Source organism: Lepisma saccharinum, chromosome 14 (assembly GCF_977018435.1).
Source record: "Lepisma saccharinum chromosome 14, izLepSacc3.1, whole genome shotgun sequence".
Lineage (NCBI taxonomy): Eukaryota > Metazoa > Arthropoda > Insecta > Zygentoma > Lepismatidae > Lepisma > Lepisma saccharinum.
Window position 1 is genome coordinate 40,992,120 of NC_139242.1, and position 24,426 is coordinate 41,016,545.

At 38.9% G+C, this 24,426-nt stretch overlaps 1 protein-coding gene across 1 annotated transcript in view; it reads left to right on the plus strand.

Moving 5' to 3' along the window:
• The window catches only part of Proc (Proctolin), a 169,953-nt gene that overhangs the window by 30,134 nt on the left and 115,393 nt on the right, over positions 1-24,426 (plus strand). The gene's annotated exons all lie outside the window — the stretch shown is intronic.

The following is a 24,426-nucleotide window of genomic DNA, read 5'->3' on the forward strand; positions in this document are numbered from 1 at the left end:
GAAGATACTATGGACGCACACTACAGAAAACCTCACGAATATCAGCGTCTGAATGTGGGAAGGCGATCATTGCTCCCGAAAATTAATGTCAAGGTATATTTAACTTTCACGCCCTTGTTTACAATGTGTCTTTTTTCCTTTAAAAAATTGTGAATTAGATGCAATCGACTACAACGAATGAATGGAGTTTAAGCAGCAGCTTACAAGTCTTATAAACTCTTACAGAAGCCTGTTTTGTAAATAATATTTCCCATGCAAATTAACTTTACGTCCCACAGTATCCCACTGCATTATTTTGGCCTCTTTACTTAAAAATCAATTACAAATCCCTCTGGGGTACGTTCCGACAGGCAATAACGAAAGATTATGAATTATGCGCAACAAGTTACTTTACAACTTTAGGAACATCACACACCAAACGATGGTGCCAGTCGCAGTCAGAATAGTCGACACCAAAGGGGGATCTAGCCCACAACGAAATATTTTTGGCCCATCTCCTCCTAACACAAATAGCCAACAGTTAAAAATTGGGATTGCTTACAGCGCAGCGAGAATCACACAAGAACAGAAGAACACAAAGAGAGAGGGTGAAAGAGACCGAAGATACATTGACAGCGAATGACAGAGAACATAAATAGAAGGAAATGGGAAAGAGAGAAGGAAGCGTAGAAAGAAAGAGACAAAAGGTAAAGAAGAATAACGGAAATGGAAACAGAGGAACCAAGAGAGCAGAGAAAAATTGAAACATATGAAAACGGAGAAAGAAATAAAGATGATAGAGAATCCTAGTAGCAGTGATAATTGTAGTAGGGTCAACCCTTGTGACGTTGTTCCCCCAAACATCCACATATTCTGTTTAAAGTAAGATTATCTTTCGTTTGTACCGGATTGTGTCGCATTTACTTTCGTTTGCAACATTACAGAGTTCGAGTATTCACAAATTGAACTTGGGGGGGGGGGGGACTTCAGGTAGCCCGTACAGTTTTATCCCAGCGCATTTTTTCGATTGTACCGTAACGATTTGAGAGTAAATTAAATTAATATTTGAAGTTCCCTCGCCCCCAACTTTAAAATGAAGGACAAAATCATTACGTTTGTACCATTGAAATAACTAAACTAAACAACTAAAAGCTCCCCATCATGGAGGAAGAAAAAATGAAGCAACTTCTTGGATAGAATTTCGTTTGTGCACTTGAAATTTTATTTTTTATCGTTATAGTTTTCCAGTTATTTCTCTCCAAAAATGGGAGTGGGAAGGATGGAAACGAACTTAAACCATGATTTCTCAGTCTCCGTAACCATAGGCGTAAATTGGCGGGGACAAGGACCCCCAAAATTGTCACATTTGTTAAAATCTTCAAGTTAGGCGACCTGAGGAGCAAAGTAATAAAGAGTAATATTTGTGATTTCGCTAGTTATTTAAATGTCTTAGCACGTCGAGCTGCGACGCCAGGTGTCCCGGGTTCGAATCCCGCTTGGGCATGGTTGTTTGTAAATGTCCGTTCATCAATTTCATCACTCATCCCCATATTCTCAAAATTAGCCAAGAGGCACAAACCGCGAAGTAAAATAAAACGAATCAATCAAATCAAATCAAACCATCACGAATGCCAATCTTCGGACGAGAACTATTGAAAGGGCTCACACTGCATGCTAAACAGTGCCCTCTCACCGTGTACTGTCATTATTTCGAAATGTGAAACACATTTTGGTCTAAGCATTTAGGATAGGACAATCTGAGCATATATAAAGAAAACTTACAGTGTAAAAATATTGAAAACGTTATTGAACTTACTTACCTTCGAATCCTGCTTTCTTATCTTCACTTTCAAATACCCACTCAGCAGACAAACTATTCTGGCCCACGGCACAGACGACCTCACACAATGTCAACGGCAAGGCTATTCTGTGCCTGCTTGTCCCAGACGACCTTCGATTGGTCCACACGAAAAGCGCGCCGTATACGACGCGTGACTTGCAACAAAAGACACTAAAAGTGAATGTCCTTTAAACAAAGCAACGATCTTTGGGGGTGGGGGTGGTTTAGACAACTTTTGTGGCAGGCGGATCCACTGGGAGGGCGATGGGAGCGATCTCCATTCCCAACTGCCAGTTCTTGGATATGATATTATACCTGATATTTTTGAGACTCAAATGTTCCGACTTTTATCCCCAAATTTAAAAGGCTCGAAAATATTTATAAAATAAGTCAACCTTATGATCAAGATAAGCTAATCGAAACTGACACTACAGTTTAAATTTGTATTGAATCACTGTGCAATATGCTTCAAAATGAAATCGAACTGAGACCCCTTGAGGGAATAGGCTTTCGTGTTCTGTGAATATTCACTATATTTCTCATATCTGCTCATTCAGATTACATTGTGGCAATAGGAGGTCAAGAGGCATTATGATACAATAATAACCACCTATTCCAGTCCTCGATCTCTATTTTTGCAAAGGAATTCTCTATCTTCTAGAACACAAAATCAGCTTCGTTCCTGTTTACAGTATAATATGTTGTTTATATATAGCAGTGTAGTGTATGTTAGAATTGAGGTTCGGTGAGGTGAGGCATTCGAATGAAATTCGCCCCTCCCAGCTGTAACTTCTGGATCCGCCACTGGTTTGTGGCAATTTGAAAGCGCTCTGTGGATACCAAAGTCCTAAGAAAATAAAGGACAGAATTTCTCTCCTCCACAAATTGATTGAGCTGGTTTATTTTATTTCGCTTTTGTGTCACTTTTGGCTAATCGCGAAGATGAGGATGAATTGATGTTATGATTAAATTCATGAAGGGACACTCGCAAAGAAAACACATCCCCAGGCCTGGATTCGCTGCGCTACCCACTCCGCCATGGAGACCGGCTTTCCTTCACAGAGATAAGTGCTTCATAATAATATTAATGTAGAATATAATATTGTAATTCTCATCCAGGAACAGCCCTATAGTAGGGGGGGGGAGGATAAGGGCAGTTGATTCAGGTTCCGCAACAAACAACTTCAAATTTTCCCAGAACTTATTAGTTAATAGTTGACATTGATACTTTCTAATACACATGATTAGTTGACCAAAAATCTAGATTTTTACCCCCTAAAAAACTAATGTGAACATGAGAATGTTTTTTGTCGCTTTTATATAAAGAAAACTTCAAACTGCGTTTATTGTGTAATGCTGGTTATTATCAATTCGTTACAATAATCTGTAATTAAAATTTTATAATAATAAATGAGTATTTAATGTCTTATTGTTGAAAATATTGTCTTTGCATTTACTGTAGTGTCCTAATATACTGATTGGAACAAAGAACTCCAGAAAATATAACTTATATGGTGGTCGTTACCAAAGATAATGTACTCTTCCTGCGGGATTTGTAAGCAATAAGTTCTTCTCAATAAGGGGACCCCCACGGACAGGGTGCAGAGCTGTGGTGGAACGCTCTCGTCACTTGGTGTCCAGGTTCGAGCCTGGGTGAGTGACTGTTGAAATAGCCATTTCCATAAGATAAATTATTTTCCTGTATTTGTACATATTGCCAATGGACACGAGAACTTGCGAAAAATAACATTTTTTAAAAATAATCCAGATAGTTAATAAACAAGCGTGAATGTGAAGATATGAAGGACGTATCATCCAAAATACAATAAGTAACTTCATTTTTTTTAACTAGTCGTTGAATGCAGGGTCTTGCACTACTAATAAAACTGTATCTTAGATAGTGGTAAGCAGGAATAATGCTGTTTTCTTTTCCTTCTCACTGGCAGGCAGACACGTCATTCGAGGTATTACATATATCGATTGCCTTCGACTGTTGACTAGAACAATAGAAAACCAGATTTTTTTAAAGGAAGATCGGCCGTTGGTATAAAATTTATTATTACGTATTATGATTATTTTGATTGATTGATTTGCTTTATTTTACTTCGCTTTTGTGCCACTTTGGCTGAAACCAAGCACAATTTAAAATGAAGACAAGACCGAGAGTGACAACCGTCTGTATAATCGAGACTTATACTGTCCGAAAGCCTTGTATTGTTCAAGGATTTGGTAAATCGTAGTGTAAATTATTTTTTGAATTCGTTATAATCAAAATTTCTATAATATGCAACTTGATTTACTTTTTATTTAAAGATGTTTAATTTTCTAAAACTTTCGTTTTTAAGTTATATTACTAAATATCTTTGAACATTTCTTATATATTTATTATTGAGATAATCTAAACGAGACCGAGGCTTTTCCTTCGGGAAAGAAAGAGCAACGAGAACGAGTCTGCTTACAGCGACGTCTGGCGAAGGACGAAAGGTTCCTTCATTCACGACTCTCGTCTCAGTTTGTAACCTAAATTCATGTTGCACTTTTATTAATTTTTGTAAAAGTAATCCTATGTTCAATGGCATTGATTAACTTCAGTTGACCATATTTTGAGAAATCTTACGTGCCAGTATAATGCAAACTGTCTGAAATAAATGTAATAAGTTAGCCTTGACCGAGCACGTTGAATAGTAGACTCAAGGATTTTGCTACCGAATGCTTGACGGTCAATTAGTTGGCTTATGAAAAGATCCACGTATATATCAAAACCAATAATAATAATAATCTCTTGATTTAGTAGGTGACGTGCGCGTGGATTACAAGGAAGCAGAATTCTTTATAGGGGTGGTCAGGCCAACAATAAAATTTAAACAGTAATATTAATAACAATAATAATTATCATGCTTATGATTATTATTGTTATAAACTAATTGAAATAAACCAATTTTATTCCAAATGTATTATCATTACTATTATTATTATTATTATTATTATTATTATTATATCCTCCTTGGAGAGAATTTTCTTCTCGATCCACTTGATAAATGAATATCCAGCGCAACAGTAACTTGACTGAGATGCTTATAGTCATTAAATTTTGTTATTAACTTCTATAATAATAATACCCGTGGCTCTACAGCCCTCGAAGGGCCTTGACCTATCTCCCGGCTGCCAGGCTCCATCCCACAATCCTACCTAGAGGTGTGGAGATCTTCAACCAGTAATGGGGTGACGTGGGGTCAGCACGTCGAACCTCCAGCCGTTATAGGAGATATCCGTGACCGGGTTACACTACTCACTCGTAGCTCGCCAATTTCCTCACGATGGTGGGTTGCCACCGGTCCTATGCACAGGCCGAGAACCCAGAGACTGAACCCAGGCGGACTCGAACCCATGCCGTCGGAGGCCAAAGCACAGCGCCTTAGACCGCACGGCCACGGACGAGGACAATTAACTTTTGTACAGTTTGTTCAAGAAAAAGCTTTCAAAGCTAGTTAGAAATTTTAATCACAGCGTTTATCAGAGGAATATAATCGTGTACCAGAAATAAAACATTGCTTCGACTTGTAATGTCATTTCCAGGGAAGACTTCAGGTTTGGTGCATTGACGCGTGACGCGCACAGCAAGGGGTTGCTCGTTACAAAGGAAAAGGAGAGAAAGTCCAGAAACGGAACTTTGGAGGATATTCACGTATGGTATTCAACACGTCGTTGCAAAATTTATTTGTTGCCACATCTATTTGAAGACAGTGGCTCAGAAAGGGAACCAGTTTGCCTCATTAAATGTAGCGTATATTTGGAAATGAAACAAGAATAACAAATTGGAACTGCGTTTATGGTATTATGTGCTCATTGAAATTAATTAGCTTAACCAAAATTTCTTTTGAATACTTAGATAAGCGGACCTATTTAGAAACTTTTATGATTTTTGTTTATGCAGCTCTAAAGATTTCAAAAATATGGATAAGCATTTTAGGTTGTACATTGACTGTGATGTAGGGGTGGGGGAAAAGTAATGAAAGTTGAATGTCTTCTGGAGTTGCGGTCCCTTGCAAGGATAAAACGCAAAGTGGGATGAAACATTTTCTATTAGACTGTTTGTTGTTGGCGTTACCGCCCTTAGGCACACCTTTTGAATAAATGCGAAAGATAGTCGTTGGTGTAGTAAACTACGAAGCAGAGGGTTTGGGTAAAGTTTGAATATGTCCTTTTCTTTGTCTCATCAGTGTTATCCTCATCGTTACAATTAAGCCATTCGTCAAATTGCAAATTGAAGTATTCGTCACATGTCATATTGGTGGCGTACGTAAGTTGTTTGGCAGAGAACTTTAAAAAAAGAATTTCAAATGCAGGAAGGATGGGAATTCTAGGAACATGACTATAACACAGGCCCGTTTATTTCTGGGGGGGGGCTCATCCTTATCACCACAGGCGTCGCCAGAAATATTTGCAGAAGGGGACAGGCCATTGATTGGTAGAAAGAATAATGACAATAATAATTATTACCAGTTTACCACGGTTATAATTATCATTTTACAATAACAACATTAATAAGTTATTGAAAATAAACCAATTTTAATCCAAATTATTTGTTATTATTATTATTATTGTGTAAATGGAGAGAGACTGCTACTCGATCCACTGTATGAGTGTATATCCAACACATTGTCCATTTTTTTTACATTTTGTACAGTTAGTGTACTGAAATTCATAGTTATTGTATTTTGTTATTATCCTTTACACATTCCGTCAGTAAAGGCTTTAAAAGTTTTGCCCAAATTTTACTCATAAAGTTTATATAGTATGACTTGTCACAAAGAAAACTATAAATTTTGAGAGCTGGTGGATCCATTTATTCTTTGGATTAAATGGTAGAATATAACAATATAAACTGGTTTCTCTATTATACACTAAACTTTTTTCGATCTAATGTTTAATCCTGCTAAGTAAGTAAAATTAATTACCTCTATGCACTATTTAAATTAGATATTTGTAGGATTTCGGGGCTTCAGCCCCCTTAGCCCTCCCCCTGGCTACGTGCCTCATAACAAGAAGGCATAACCCTTCTCTTATGGTCATAATCCTTTACGATAATCCCAGCGACTTCGGAAATATTAAATTTTTAATTGTGGTGGGGTCACATTTTAAACATTAAGTTTATTTTACATCTCAGCACAGAGAATTGTCTTGACGCCTCTCGTTAAATTTACTGTAAAATAGTAAGGTTAAACAAATTATTTAAGCGTTAAAAAATAATTCCAATTACATTGAGTACTCAGGATGTGTACTCCTGGTGTTATATCTGTAATCTGTGTTTTGCATAAGAGCTTCCTCCTAGCCGAAAAAAGTAATGAAATAAGAATAGGAAAAGTGTAATGCAGCCCGACAGATAAGCGTTATGAATGAACACTAGAAATACCGACTCCAAGTAACAAAATTTACTTCTCCAAGATAACATTGATAATGAAGGCACATTATATTTTCATGAGAAAATAACTACAAAGATGCAGTTATACATGTTCGAACAACAAGAAAGAAGAAATATTGTAAACAAAAAAAAACACAGTTTTTTATGCCTTAATTTGCATGCACTTGCACGATTGCATATGTCACACGTTCTTTCAGGCTACCAGGTGTATAAGCTTAAATCTGCTGTTTTGTAGTCAGAAAAACACATGGTTTGTTCATAGAAAGCAACAAGAAATATATTCAAAGTACTTGCCCTCGCGAGCTGCACATTTTGCCCACCTCTTGGGCAATTTGTGGATAACACGCCAAAAAAAGTCCTTCTCTTTCGAGGCAAACCCTCATCAAGCCATTTTCGGACGTCTGCATACGAATCGAAGTGCTGCTCAGCGAGGGCGTGGCCCATCGACAAAAACAGATGGTAGTCGGAAGGAGCCAGGTCTGGTGAATAGGCGGGATGGGGTAGCACCTCGCAGTTGCGTGTCTCCAAGTAGTTTTGGACCAGTCTTGACGTGTGTGATGGGGCGTTGTGGTGGAGGAAAATCAGCTTGTCATGCCTTTGTTGATAATCCGGCCTTTTGTCACACAGAGCACGGTGCAATTTGATCAGTTGTTGGTGGTAGCGGTGGGCAGTGACAGTTTCAACAGGTTTCAACAGCTCAAAGTAGACAATACCCTGTTGATCCCACCAAACACACAGCATCGTCTTCCGGCCGAAGCGATTTGGTCTCGAGGAAGATGTTGATGGTTAGCCGGGATCAACCCACGATTTCTTGCATTTAGGATTATCAAAATATATCCACTTTTCATCGCCAGTCACAATCCGATGCAGGAAAGACTTTCTTTTTTGTCTGGCAAGCAAGATTTCGCATGTGTTTTGGCGTCTCTCCATCTGCCGATCGGTCAATTCATGCGGCATACATTTTCCGATATTTTGAACCTTTCCCATGGCACGTAGATGCATGGAAATGGCTGCTTGAGTAACACCCAATTGCTCGGCAAGCATCGTTTGCGTTTGGGTATCGTCCTCGTCCGAAAGAGCCTGCAATTGATGGTCCTCAACCTTCCTGGGTCGATTTTCACGCTTCTTGTCGCTCAGGTCAAAATTGCCGTCTTTGAACCGACGAAACCAATCTCTGCACGTTGTTTCCGATACATCACTGCCACCATAGGCCTCCACAAGCATTCGATGCGATTCGGCAGCCGATTTCTTCAAATGGAAGCAGAAAAGCAGAGCTTCCCGCATATGCTCTTTTTCTGGCACAAAACTAGCCATGCTTACCACAGGAACACTGTCTGTTGTTGTCTGCACGTGCTGACGATGTGCACTGATTCGTGTTGGCAGATGTCCAACTCATACAAACACCAGGTATGGCGTGCCCATGGTAGCTTCATACGCTCACTAATGCCATCTATGAGCAAACGGCAGATTTAAGCTTATACACCTGGTATAAACATGTATTTCCTTTGTTTAAGTGAGGAAAAATCATATTTTTCTTTCGGCTTAAATTTTGTTAATTACTGACGTAAAGCAGTGAAATTGTACTTGAAAATAAGAAATGACTATTCAAATAGATTATTCCTGAAATTTACATGTAACATACAGGTATTTATTTCGTACACTTTCTAATTATTAAAACATCACAGGGATCTCAAAACTGACAGGTTTATTCCAAGGTCCCTCGACCGCTAGTTTCCCCCACACGAACAACGTCCACGGACTTTAGGTTTTCGACCTATTTTGAAAGTATTTCACGATTTAGTCACTCGAACCAGCGCCACTTGCAGTACAGCGCCTCTACTGAATATTTAGAGAACTGCTACAGGGTGGTAATTTGTTGGGAAAAGGGTTCAGCAGGTAGAAAAAATTGCCTCGGAGAGCCTGGCAGGGGGTCCAGGACGACAAACGTTGTCATGTCGGCAAAATTCTTTCGCTATGACAAGGCCTGTGAGTGGATTTTCAGTGGGAAAGTTTGTACATGTGGCATCACGGTGCAGCCGAAACTCACCCAAAGGGGTGTATAGGGAAGGTTTTCACGACAGATCTGCACTCACCCTAGGGTAGGGAGGAGAAACTCACTCAAAAGGGTGAGGATTCCGAGTATTCTGACCTTCGAAGCCTCCAAAGAGCGAAACTCACCCCAAACACACTTTTTTTTTTTGCAGTGTATTCCCACTTTTTCTCAAGTATCTATCTGATGAGAAAAAATTGATCTGTTACGTTTAAATCCACATTGATAATCACCTATAATTTCATTAGCATATGGGGTTAGTCTTGTTAAAAGAATGTTAGATGATATTATATATGTTGATGAGAGTAGAGAAATTCCACGGTAATTATTGCAGTTCATTTTATTACCTTTTTTAAACACAGGAACAATTATGGATTCTTTCCACTGTTGAGGGATTTCTTCTTTATTCCATATTAAACAAATTAATTAATGAATTTGATATATTAACGAATTCTCTCCATATTTAAGTAACTCAGCTGGTATTAAATCAATGCCAAGTGCTTTGTTATTTTTTTGTATTTTAATAGCATCTTTGACTTCAGTCAAGTTAGGTTCTAGAACTAAAGGTTCTGCTGTGTGTACTTCATTTACTTCTGATTTATGTCCTACATGAACATTTAAAAGATCATTAAAGTAGTTCTTCCATCTATTTAAAATATCGCTTGGGTGAGCCAAAAAATCACCGTTTTTATCTTTTATCAAGTTTACTTTAGGTTGCCACCCCTTTCTAAACTCATTTACACCTTTATATAAATCTCTGATATTTTTGTGTTTGCAGTTTGTTTCAATTTCCTTAATTTTGCTTCTCAAGCAATCTGTTTTTTTTTTACTTCTAAACGTACGGTTAACTTCTCGCTTTATTCTATTATAATTGCTTAAATTTGTATCGTCAGAGTTATTTAACCACCCAAGTCTAGCCTGATTTCTTATTTCTAATAGGTTATAACATTCATTATCAAACCATGGCTTACATTTTCTTGGTTTATGGTATCCTATACTTTCTTTAGCTGCTGATTCTATTGCATTACGTATGTGCTCCCAATTCTTATTTATGTCTGTTTCATTTTTATTTTCATCATCATTTATATGCTGCAAAACATCAAATCTATTTGACAGTTTAATTTGGTAATCTTTCTTAATTCTTTCATCAGCAAATTTTCCTGTATTAAATTATATAACTTTTAGATTTTGTTGCTTATGATTTATCACTGCGAGTCTTTCTCTTAATTTAGCAATTGCTAAATAATGGTCACTGGCACAGTCAGCACTTCTATGTGAACGAACGCCAATTATACTAGTATGCCTTCTCTTATCAATGAGAATATGATCTATCTGATTATGAGTTCTATTATCTGGAGAAGACCAGGTATATTTATGGATATCTTTTATGTTTAAATGTGGTACATTTCACTATTTAATTCTTTGAGGTTGCAAAAGTCATTAATCTGTTACCATTATCATTACTTAATTCATGAAGACTTTCTTTACCAATAGGTTTAAATGCCTCTTCTTTACCAATCTCTGCATTACAGTCACCTAACAGAATTTCCATATCCTACTAAGGTAAAGGTAAAAGGTAAAGTGCTCCACTGTGCATAGCACCACGCCATGAATGCGTATAGGGGGTGTGGGGGTAACGCCCCACACTTTCTTGATCCCGGTCGTGAGTGGGTGTGATGTGATCAGCACCACGCCCCTGACCGCCTTTACCCCCCAGATACCCATGTTATTCGACGCTGGGTGGGCGCCGGGGCCGCTTCCATCGTTAGAAAAGTTCCCGGATTTGAACCGGCCGGGGATCGAACTCGGGACCTTGAGCATGGTAGTCAGACGCGTTACAGACTGAGCCACCGCGGCCACTTTCCATATCCTACTGGGAAAATTTATCAAAGACCTGTTCTAACTCTGCATAAAAATCATCTTTAGTATTATCATTTTTATCTTCCGTTGGTGCATGGATGTTTATTAAAATTATTTTCAACCACCTACCTTTTAAAACTACATATGATATCCTCTCAATAATAAATTCTACTGTGTTAAGGGCCGAGATAATTCTATTATTTATGAAGAAGCCGGTTCCAAAATTATGATTTTCAGTACCACCATAGAAAGAAAGTATAATTTGTAGTTTTACAATCCCATTCTCATGGCCACCTAACTTACTGGACAGCTACTATATCTAATACATATATACTCAACTATCTCATTAACTGTACACTGAAATGCCCCAGTCCGGTAAAGGCTCAGAACATTCCAGGTGCCTAATTTAATATCCTTATTCCTAATGTAGATTTTATTCTTAGTCCAGGGACCTCCCAAAGTAGTCACCGCCCGGAGATCCGAATGAGGGACTATTTTACCTCCGGAATATTTTACCTTGGGAACATCCATGGCCTCATATTGCTGTTTCTTGACATGTCTTTTTACAGTGCAGAGTTGTCAGCTCTACGCCTACCCCCCAATATGAATGGAGGACCGCACCTGTCGTTGGTCAGCGTATCCCTCGGATCTAGCTGGGAGGATCACATAGTAGTTCACCAACCGTACCCAACTTCTGCCAATTGTGGGACGCTCATGGAGCCATGGCAGGACAGCTGTATAAATCTCAACAAAGCAAAATGTTGACCATTTCATTCTATTGGTGAACACTACAGTGAACAAGCCACTGGGCGATAGGGTCGTCACATCCCTACGCCGTCTAGAATCCCCTCTCCCTTTTTTAACTCCCCCTAGCTCTGTAAATGTTTTCATTGATGTACCCATCAACCCCGTAGGCAGTTAATAACAGCAGCCAGTGGCCAAAGGCATTAAGGGGAGGAATGACAGGTTCACACCAGTCGTCAATATTGTCTGAATGGGCACTGCTACTAAAACAAACCCAAACAGTATGTGAGTATGAATTTCTCCCTATGTTGCAAGTGGAAACGTTTTATTTTTTAAAGTTGATTATTAAGCGAGATACGATGTGCAAAAAATATGATGAATAAGTGTTTACGGAATCTCATGCATTCCTATGAAACAGCTCTTCACACATTGCAGTTGTTGATCGAGCTGAATGCGCTGGAGCCCAGTCTTGCTGAAGCGTGAATCTGTATTCGCCGAAGTGCCCGGCTGCCTAGGGTTCCAAAACGTCACGAATTAGCTTATAGCTATCAGCGTTAATTTTGATATTCTGATTGATGATTATGAAAGTCTTCTTTCCCGTTGCACAAATGCTTCCCCAAATCATCACATAAGCAATAAAATAACGGCAAGCAATAACTTTTGCACACTGTTCCTTCTTCAATAATCGACTGTGGTTTTGATGGTTGTGAACACATTCCACACTGAAAATCTTCTCATCAGTGAAAACTAGGGCTGAGCCGATACCACAATTTGCCGATACCGATACCGATGCCGATACTTGCATAATTCCAGTAAAATAACAAAGGCTAGTTACTGAGTCACAAAACTCATCACACAACATTAGTATTAATGATATCAATACTCCTAAATTATTGTCATATAACATTATATATGTTCTGTGACATTTTATGTGAACTTCTTTCTACACCCAGAGGATGCAGAAAAGGAAGGAGAAGAAGTTTTTGAAATGTTGCAAGCATTGTTAAAGTGTTGCAGATACACTGAAAAAATCGGTGGATTATTATAAGTGTCCCTGCCAGAGAAAATTATAGTGTTTATAATAAAATGTATGTAGTGCGTATAGCGTACAACTTGCACAAGGAATTCAAAATAAATACAAATGTAAACAACATTATTATCGTTTGGATTAAACTGGGGAGGGAGGAAAAAGACGTAAAAATATACACAAATACAGATATATATTTAAAGCTCATTTGGCAGCTCTGTATATGACCTGCTGTCCATTATTCGCTGTCATTTGCAATGAAAACAAGTCACTGCAGTGTCGGCATCCGTCAGTAGTCACACGGAAGGGTAAGAGCACAAGAAGAAAATCCACAACCCTCCCTCCCACAGCGACATTCATCCCTTTCCCATAAACTTTGGAATGAGCCCAGCATTATAATAATGCTGGCTTTGAAAACGTCACGTTCTTAATCCATAAGTTTGCGAACAAGAATTGGCAATGAATGGTTTCTTTTATTTCCACATAGCGTTGACCACCAGGCAGTTACATGTTATCAATGTCACTTTTGAGCGCAGCGCTTTCGCTTTAGCCCTGCCTTTGATCTTGTCATCTGCTTCCCAGGAGGGTGCATTATTTTCGGAAATGTACATGGAATTCTTGTGCGGGACCCCAACCTGTCACAAGGAAGGGTGGACGAACTTTTGAAAAGGACAATTCTTGACAAGTGAGTTGTTTCTCTTGGCCGCTCTAGCCACTCAAAATCTTTGGCATCATCGCCAGCCCCCGTGGCGGAGTGGTTAATGCATCGCGCTACGCGCCAGGGGTGCCGAGTTTAAATCCCGGCCTGGGCATGGATGATTTTGAGTGTCCATTCATCAATTTAATCATATCATCACTCATTTCTATCTTCGCAAATTAGCCAAAAGTGGCACAAAAAGCAAAGTAAAATAAAGCAAATCAATCAATCAACCTTTGGTATCGGATGGTATCGGCGAAAGAAATCGCACCGATAGTTTCCGATACCGATACATCGGTATCAGTATCGGCTCAGCCCTAGTAAAAACAACTTTTTGAAGATCACCATCAGCGACAAACTGAAGCAAACCACGTGATATTTCCAACCTCTTTGTTTCATTTCATCGGTGAGGAAGAGAATGCGATCACACTTTCAAGTCTAAAACTAAAAGAGGAATTAAAAAAAAAAAAACAAGCAAAATAACTCAAAACCAGTCTCCGAACTTTATTGCCACCCTGTATACCCTTAAGGACATATTAATTTGTAGGAAAGGTCGCTAAGAGCACAAAGCAACCTTTGTAGCCTCCATGGAAGAGTGGTTAGTGCGACGCTTTAGAAATCCAGAGATCGCAGGTTCTTAACCCTGGTTAATCTATGGATCCATCAGATTTTCTTACTGTACTTTGCTTTTCGATCAGTTTTGGCTAATCGCTAATACTGGCCGTAGGTACAGACACCAGAGCCTCGTTAGTCTGCAAGATACAATCCAGGGTGTACTAAATGAAAGCGAGGTTGACATTTGAGTGTACTACGTGGAAGGGTACACCCCCGGAATAATGAAGCAACCGGCTACATGCATACTTAAAGTAAAATCTGGATCACTTAGAATGTTAAGAATGTTATGTAATCTCTGTTCCGGTCAGGCTCAGAATTGGATTTAAATGATATGCCGATATTTTAAGAATGATACCCACTAAAGTTAAAGTTCAGTGGGGTCGTAAAGACGTAAATAATTCGTTTAAATGTATCAGGATGTAGCGTATGAGCATAAGGCTTGAAGTGGTGCACTGATATCTGACGTCATCATGGCCACTTCATGCTGTTTCAGCATGTATAGAATCGCATCCTAAAACTCTGTGCAATACTAAAATCTAACTTAGCGATTTCTCTTTGTAACTCAGCCACTGCAAATATACAAAATTAAAATGAAAATTAATTAACAAAGCGACAGGATGTCCTTTCTCTGCTAAACACACTCTTCGTTCAAGAGAGAGAGAGCTTGAGTGTTGAGCTCACAGTTGTAATACAAGCCACGAATAAAATACTGCACTTATAAACGACCTCCTGCCATCAAATCGATGATCTGTGGTTCATTTCAACAATAAACACTCTCCCAGCAGAGCGAACTGGTAGGGGACCTGTTCAGTATTGATTCCCAAGAGCACTCCGGTTAAAATTAAAACGTAACATGGTTTGTTGCTGTTCACTTTTTATCCGTACACGGCGATGGCGCTTTGTGTGGAAGTGCACATGCACCAGGGTGGAGAATTTGTTGTTATGTGTGTTGTGCGAGACCCACGCATCAATATTCTGCGTCAAGTAGTGCTTAAACCACAACAGATGTTCGACAGTTTTTGTCACTGGAATTTGGATTCCATACGGGAACATATTAAATTTACATACATTGATGTTCCTCATGTGTTGAAGCTTTTGCAGGCAAATTTCACAAATATATTTTCACAATATTGTCAAAATTGAAAACCAGTAAACACGCTGGTAAAATGGGAATTTATCTTAAGCACATTACAAACTGAACTTATCTGTACTCTGCTGCGCCAAAGCAGCTAAGAAAGGCGGATGGCGTGGATGGGAATGCCACGTAGCTTGAGTCAGGCAGTCAGCTGCATTCAATGTAGGGGTTTATTCAGAATTTTTCATCTGGGAGAAGGAGTGTGGGGGTATATTTGAAGCCAAAGTGGACTTTTGTGAAACATTTTCGGGGGGTGTTGGAAGATAAATCACTGATTCAATCTCTGTTCTGCTATTAGTGATCTGAAAGAGAAAGTGCTATACCAACCTTTATGCATCTACTTTGATTATATTTGTGTAGATCTGGCAACATGGCACTTAGTTGTCATGATAACGGTGCTGCCATCTTTTATCGAAATGTTTCTACAAAATTGCCTTTAGTACAGCCTTAAGTTTATGAAAGTAATTATAACAATTGGCGCATTCAATGGAAGTCAAGGTTTCAAGGTGACGAATGTAAATAAAAATAGAGTGTAAATGTGGATATATCGCTTATTGCAAGTCATGATCTTAGACATCGCTGAAGAACTCCGACATTCCGGCAGCTGCGTGTACGCAGCAACGAGAAGAGGAAACCATATCAGTTATTTCCTCAGAAAATAGAAATAGTAGCATAAGTGGATCAAAAAGTAATATAGAATTTCGGCGGTTGCTGTGTAGTATTTTGTCAAAACACAAGCTTGTCTTAAGTTCGATACCCACCACAAGTAAAAATGAATCACCTGAAGATGCGAGATAGAAGTGTTCTCTCGAAAAGTAGTGTTAGAATAAGTAATTAAAAGCACTACAAAATGGATAATGTACAATTAACGTTTCTGCGGATACTATCGCCTTGACTTTATGTTACATATCATAATATGACATTTCCAATGTATTGCATTATCCATGGTGAACTGGCAGCTATGGCCAATTGTAATGGTCTGTGCCAGGCAGTGGTAGTCTTGACAAGGCATCTGCTATTGGAACCTTTTTAGAATAACACTATTTCGTAATCCAGAGATGTCATAAATATGTTCCATCTCTGCCAACGTGCATTGTGTTGCAATGGCACTGCTGTTTTCGCATCAAGCAATGATTTGGCAGTCGTTGAATCAGTGTATATTGTACATTTTTGACCTGCCAAATATAAATTAAAATGATAATGCCTCTCTTTCTCCCTGACAATAATTCTTCTGAGCAGATGAAAGTGTAGCTGAAAAACACGCCACTGTGCGATGTTCACCATCTATCCTGTGCCCTAATCGTTCTCCAAGAACGTAGCAAGAACTATCCGTTTCTAGAATTATATATTTTGAAGGATCGAAAGGAAATATAGCCGGTGCCTGAATATCATAACTACGTTGGATCTTGTGTATGTCTGCTTTTAAGTGTTAAAATGTAAATCCACTCACTCATTGTAAGTTAAAATATACCTATATTTATGAAGTTCCACTTTTGACATGTGTATTTCGGTTTATGTCATGAAGAATGCTGAATTGTAGTTTTAAGTCCACTTTATGCACAGAAATGCTAATAGGGACTGGCTGGGCATCGAACCCAGGACCCCTTCATTACAAGGTGACAACGTTTCATGAAGTTTAATACATAACACTTTCTCACTTTAGTATTTCAGCTTAGACGCTATTAACAAAACAAAAACAACGATGCCTTCTTTAACGTCACCTATTTGTAATATTGATTGATTTGTTGTTATAAGTCCACTTTATGCACAATAAGGCTAATCGGGACTGCACCTACAGTTTAAAGTGGGATCCGAACCACTATGTGCCTCCACCGGGAATCGAACCAGGGACCCCTTCATTACAAGGCGACGACGCTACCACTGCGCCATCGGAGTGGCCCGTCATCTATTTGAAATATTTGATTAACAGTGATTACGAAAATGATGTGTATGAAATTCACCTTTTGATTTTTAATTATTTGTGTCGCAAACAGAATTTTAAAACGACACCAACTTAAATATATGAACAGTCTCCATAAATCTACTCATTAACGCACATCTAAATCACGACATGCTATTACAATATCAGATGGCTGTTTGCCCGTCTGGCAAAGTTAAATACACGCCGGAATAGTGCTTGCTGGTAATTGAAGAAGACGACTAGGATTTTGGCTGTATTGAAATTAATCTCCGCTTTGTTAATTAAGCAGATTAAAACTTGGTTCGGGGAGATGGATTAAAAATCTGTAGCCTGAATTAATTAAATGTTTCTTGCTGCTTGATGACGCTGCAGTCTTGTTGGTATTGTTCCTGCAAGCTTTTGAGAATTACCCCGCAGGACTTGCTTCTTCTTTTCGGAAATGGTCAGACTAGACCCTGACTCTTGTCTCAAACTTCATCAACTGTAGCTTTTCCCTCAACCCTCTGGCTCCCCGAATATGTATGATTACCCTTACAGGCAGGACCAATTCTCATATTAATCCTTTCACCCCTCCCAAACCACCAAATCGCCATTATTTATCGTCGCATCTTCAATTTTTCTCCAGGTCTGGTTGTCTGCGACTGAAGTAGTCAAGGGGTATTAGCAGAATTACAAGACTATCTGGAAAATCCTTCAAAGCACGGGCATATAACATTGTTGGGCGTACGTACAGCGGGTGTTCTTAACTGATATGCTCCGAATATTGGTTGTGTACACTTATACTGAACCAAAAGTGAAATCCTAAATCTTTTGATCAATGTGGTTGTAAAGTACGCACAATGCATGATGCAACGTGATCTAATTTGATAGATTAATGGTGGTGTTATATTGTAGTAATAATCAAGGTCTGTATGGTCTGAATAGTCTACACTTACTGATCTCATTACACTTATTTTGTCATGGTAACTTGTTGATCAATTTAATTAATTGATTTTTTAAATATTTTATATCGCTTTTCTGCCACTTGTAGCTGATCGCAAAGATGAGCATAAGTGATGATATGATGAAATTGATGAAGGGACACGAAGAACAGCCATGCTTAGGCCGGGATTCTGAAAACCTCTGGCGTCGCAGCGTGCTGTGCTTATCACTCTACATTGGAATGCATCTTCATACAAAAGAAAAGTAGAACACAAATATAAGTAGGGAAATGATTGATTATATTTACAGAAAACAAAATGAAACATATACAATATTAATACCCATATAACCACCTCAAGAATTCTGTAATTTATTGACATTTGAATCAGTTTGTAAAGGGATCATTTAGCCGGTTCAATTACAGTGAAGTTTGAAATATTGCTAGCACAGCGTATTACTACCTTATGCAACGTTGGTTTTAATAATGATGTTTGTGCCTTCAGCAAATAATCTTGTGTTAGGCCACCAGCATATCAATCCCTTTGGTCTGCGAGTGAACAAGTGTCTCATTCTGAAAACATGAAAGTTTTGTACTTTTTCTATTTCATATGACGATATTTGCTCAAATCGTCTTCTAAATATTGATCCTCTTCTAAATGAACAAACTTCGCATGTGCAGACTTGCTAAATATGTAGCTAAAAACGGCAGACAACTTTGTGTATTGTGACTTCCCGTTCTATTTTTAAAATAATGGAACGAGACAAGTTAAACAACAATTAAATTTGCATATATATAACAACACATTTTAGGCATTCGCAGATATATTCCTTAATGATGATTTTATTATAACATTATATGAAAGGGTTCCGTTCAAGTTGAACTGGAGAGCAGCATTGACATTTCCTTGCAGCCTTACCTGGGAGTAATTTCGTACACATCATTCAACGTGATTCATGGATGAGAACGTCTCCACATCGCGCCAGCACTTAGCCGTTGCTGGAGATAATTGGGTTTAAGTCTGCGCCGAATGGAATAAGCATGTCTCCTACCTTAATATGCGACTCTTGAGACGCCTACTCATCCTAATTGCATTATGCAGGAACCATGCGAGACGATAAACACACACGAGCCTGTTTTGTCTCACTCCAAAACTTTGTGTCTGTCTATAAGACAGACTCCTCCTTTATAAACTGAAGAAATTTAAGTTCCAAAAATGATCTGTCTGAAGCAGAAACTGAAGCACCGGTTTCAGGTTGATTGCTGCAAGTATCAACCCATAACCTTCTGAGAAGGTGGAGACTGGACATTTTCGCTTACAAACAGGTCTTGACATGACCGCCAGACGAGGTGGAGCCTAATCCTCCTAGACAGTAGATTTATTTTATTCTATCATATAGACGCCTGCACCAAACACATCACGTGTCCAGGTACTGAACAAATGACTAGAGAATAGCACGCTACCCGGAGAAGGTAGACAGAATCAGTCTCCGAAATGTAAGCACATAAAAATTCAAAACAGTGGTAAAAAAAAAAAACAACCTTCAACATTCATGAATCACCACTGATCAGCTACAAAGAAGAACTGAAGCACCCACCATTATCGTCTCAAAGTAGGGTAGTAAATTTTCTATTGTTGTGTAATAAATCCCATGTGGGTGCGATACTAGAAAAACATCCTACGTGCTCGTTTGGTGTATCGTCATTCTTAAAACTCCTCCTCGGTTTAAGAGTGACGAGGAACTGAAGGCCATAGTTGGTTGGTTGCATCACCTGGCAGCAGCCTCCTTTGAGGATAGCATAGGAAGACTCATATGATAAGTACCTTAATCGATATGGCGATCATGTAGAAAAATAGCTAAGAGATATAGTTGTATTTTCCATACAAATAATGGTTCATATTCATTCTTACCTTAACGGAAGTTGATAGCCCTCGTACATAGTACTAGAAGTAAATTATTATTACACGTATTTCTATTTAACTTAGTCTATATGCGAACAAGTACAAAAACTCAGTTTAAGAAACCGGTTGTAATCTACATGCAAAGTTTAAGAAAAAGTAATTTGAAATTTTATTTAAAATCTTAAAGTAAAATTGTATGAGAGGCTATGAGGATCCAGTGCCCCCTCATGTGTCTGCAATCAGCATTGCCTTTTTGGCAAAGTATTGCCGCTCAAAAAGTTTGTTATTAGCATTAGTCCTTCGGCATTGTCCATTGAAAAGATACGTAAACATGAATTACCCCAGCCACAACATGTTACCAGTTGAAGTTTTCACGCAATAAGATACTCCCTGATGTACCAGACTTGCTTACATTCCCAATTTTTATAGCTGAGGACAAGCATGTGATTTGGAGGAAAGGGACAGAACTTGATGTTAGTGGACTGCATACAGTTCTTACCCAGTATAAGAAAGGGTGGATTGAAGGGAATAGGCTGTGACGTCAAAGCAGGACCTGTGCAAAGAAACATATCATGTAAAAATATAAAATAATATAGTAATTAATAATTGGCTTTGGCGAGTTCTTTTAACTGACACCGTAGAGAACTTATGGTACATATCCACTGGACTCTTCTGAAGTCGAAGCCATCATACAGGTCAGCTGTTAACAGAAGTACAGTCACCGGCAATAAAATGGGACACCTAGATTCTGAAATATTATTTTCCTCCAAGGAGTTGTGTGTGTTGCCTAACTCTGTGGCGGTGGTAGAAGTTGTCATTCAAATTTGCTATTAAAATCCACTTATCGCCGTGGAGTTAGGCAACTCACATAGCGCCTGGCAGGGAAGAGAGTATTTCAGGATCTGGGTGTCCCATTTTTTGCCGGTGACGGTACATTTGTCAAGCAACTCAGGGTTGCAAGCTCAATCTTACTTTCCGGAGAATCCTCGATTTCCGCAAATAAAAGTCGTGGGCTGATGGGAACTCGAGTTAAATTGGCATTACATAGCAGCCAGCAGCTTGTGAACGCAATGAACCTTGCAATCGTCTCGCGCCAGTTGATGTAAAGCAAGTAGATCAAGTCGAGAGGGAAAAACTGCTTCCCTTACAATCTTCTTCGAGAAATGACAATCGAATTTTCCCCTCCGCGAAGATGTCGATTTGTTCTTCGGTTAATTCCGTTCCGTCAATGTTCGTTCGTCTCGTAAACTCCCGGCGAAAGCATTTTCTCCTTCCTTGTTTCTGTTGGCCTGGCTTCTCCCGTGAGAAAAGGGTCTCCCGATTGAAAGCATTCTTCAACGATAGACTCTGCCAGTCAGGGCAAATTCTTCAGTCCTGAAAAACGATCACACATCAATCTTCTTTACATTATAGTCGCCACAGTAAAGAGTGTTTGTCTGGTTATGAAATCAACCGTGGAACACGTAAGACTCTATGATCTACACTGGAGCGCTGCAGCGATAGGATTTCGCTCGAGGGCCAAATAGTTCGCACGGATGACGCTAGATAGCGTACGGAATTGAGAGCTTCTTCGCGCGACCTAATAACGCTCTAACAGGCAAAGCGAGTGGTGCTCGAAGGCCAATACTACACGTATAACTGTAATTTGGCAGTGGTGGTGGGCCCTGAAATATGGATCTTGAAGTGAAAGACGCACTTAAGTGAAAATAGTCATCATCTCCATGTCAAAATATATAGTTTAGTTTCCAATACACAGTGAAATTGAAATAGATGAATCTGGGCTGAAACTACCAGGGCAGTTATTTTACATTGTATGTGTCTACGATTATTGTGACATTAAAATGATATTCCATTGTATACGCTGGAGGGTGGGAGAATCGAACGAGTACGAGTGAGAGAAAGTGGTCCCATGCAGGACTCTAATCTACACCATCATGGAGTCATTGATATTCCTGTGTTTCTGATGTATGTTGTAGAAAGAGTTACCGCTAACCCAAAGAATTGATCAGTTCGTTAACAGTAACGCTTAAGATGCCTCAGATTAGAAAAGTATAGAATTTCAGTTGCACCACATAAATGATAAAGTGAGGTTAAATCTCCTTGTCATAATCAATATTTTAGAAAGCTTCGAAAGTAACTTGACTGCTTAAATATTCAGTATGAATTGCAAACTACCGTGAAAATGTACAAAAAGTAGGTTTTCCTGCTGACGTCATAAAATTTCATTTCTCTGTCACCCTATACATTGCAATCAAACAAAATTAGCCTCTTTCGAAATTTCTGTATACGTAGAGACTGAAAGTTCAAAGAAAGTTGTCGTAAACCAGGAACTGAGAGAAGTTTTGAGGCAAAAATATGATTTTGTTAATTTTTTTCTCCAACCTGCACGATACCCCTCCCATTGCTGCGTGTCTTCGGGTATGGTGTATTTCTCTCAACCGCAAAAACATTCCAAAGGACCATGCTCTCTTGTGTTGAAGTCGTATTTATTTTCGACATTTCGTTACCTACTTACAGCTATTCAAAATTCAAGGGACAGGACTTTGTGGGCACTCTGTACAATAGTAGAATAGCATACCAGCAACATTTGGAATTGAAATGCATATTGGCGATTTGTCCATTTTTTTAAGTATTGCTTTCCTTTTTTTCCCATAACATGTTTAACGTCCTTGGTTTATTTTATTCCTTCTAGAGTAACAAATTCGTCTTCATTCATCACTTCAAGTACATTATTATTTTTATTAATGTTTTACCGATTTTGTTAATTGTATCGTTAATGTTTACTTTCGATTTCCTGATATAGACTAAAACAGTTTTCAGATTCTTTACGACGGTAATATTCTAATGATTTTTCCTTCGATGTTTCTTTCAAACATTAGCGTCTTGAGCGTTCAACGCATGATTTCGCCACCGAAGCTTTATGGATTTTACTGGTTGTTCCTTTGCAAGTGTGTTTTCGTCAATTTTCATCTAATCATCTTCAGCCTCGTTGTCACGATTAGACAAAAGAGGCAGAAAAGCGGTATAAAATAAGAACACACACAAAAATTCCTTTACTATATTTTCAACTCTGCTTGTTTATCTTTTCTTGATATCTACTACGTTCTCTCTCGGTACTTTTGGAGTAATTTCAAAATCTTAACCAAGAAAATCAATTTCCGTGAAATGCCCCGTGGTATCTTACCTTCTTAACGCATCTTCAGTTAGTGGTTGGCATAGAGTCCTAAGACGCCAGGGGATCGGGGTTCAAATCCCTGCCTCGACATGGGTGCTCTTTGCTCATCCCCATCGTCGCGATTAGCTAAAATTTTGATTTGATTGATTGATTTACTTAATTTTACTTCTCTTTACTGACACTTTTGGCTAATCAAGAACAAGGCTATGAATGGTGATAAGATGGAATGGATGAAAGGACAACCACAAAACGACATAACACGAGCCCAACGGAGGATTATACTGACCGTGAGTCTAGACGCCACAACCTCGCTAGTCTGCAAATGCAGTCCAGGTTGTACCACGTGCAAGGGAAGTTGACGTTTTTGGTGTCTTTGGAAAGGATCACCCCCTTACACCCTCGATTAGCCAAATGTGGAAGAAAAGCGACGCTAAATAACAGAAATCAAATCATCTTCAGTTACCAGAAATGATACCAATAGATATATAATAGCCTGTAGATAATAGCATGGAGATTTTATACACAAGACAAGCATAGTGACATCTTAAGTTCTGCATAAGAAGTAACTCCGTGTACGTTGCAGTTTCATAGTTTGCACAAGGTGATGGGAAAATTTGATCACAAGGCGTCAGCAACAATCACTAAACTACTTGTGACACTCAAGCCTAAAGGGTGCCTTCGAAAATCTCTCAAATACATTAAACCGTGGACATATGCATGGTAAATTATTCACGCAAATGGATTGGTCGGGATGACCCCTCTGTCACGTGATTCGTTCTGCAAATATGCATGATGCTTTGAAAGATGATGCGTAGGACAAGTCGGCTGGAAATGCCACCGAGAATTCTCGGAGATAAGGTGTCCTTCGGAGGGCGAGCTCCCGTCCCATTCCATGAATTTCTAACACCTTTGTTTGCAGCCAAATCCCACGGATGTCCTGCTGATAGCTCCGGTTAATTGCCAGTCACATCGCAAACATTCGCTTCCTAAAGGCCTAGCCTCTCATTTTCCCACCGTCTGGTCCCGATGTGTTTGTAGTTTCCTTTGTCGCCACCCAAGTTCACTATCAAACTAATTACGTTGTCCCAAAAAAACATATGGAAAGGAATTTCGATGTTTGTGAAGAGAACACGAGCTTA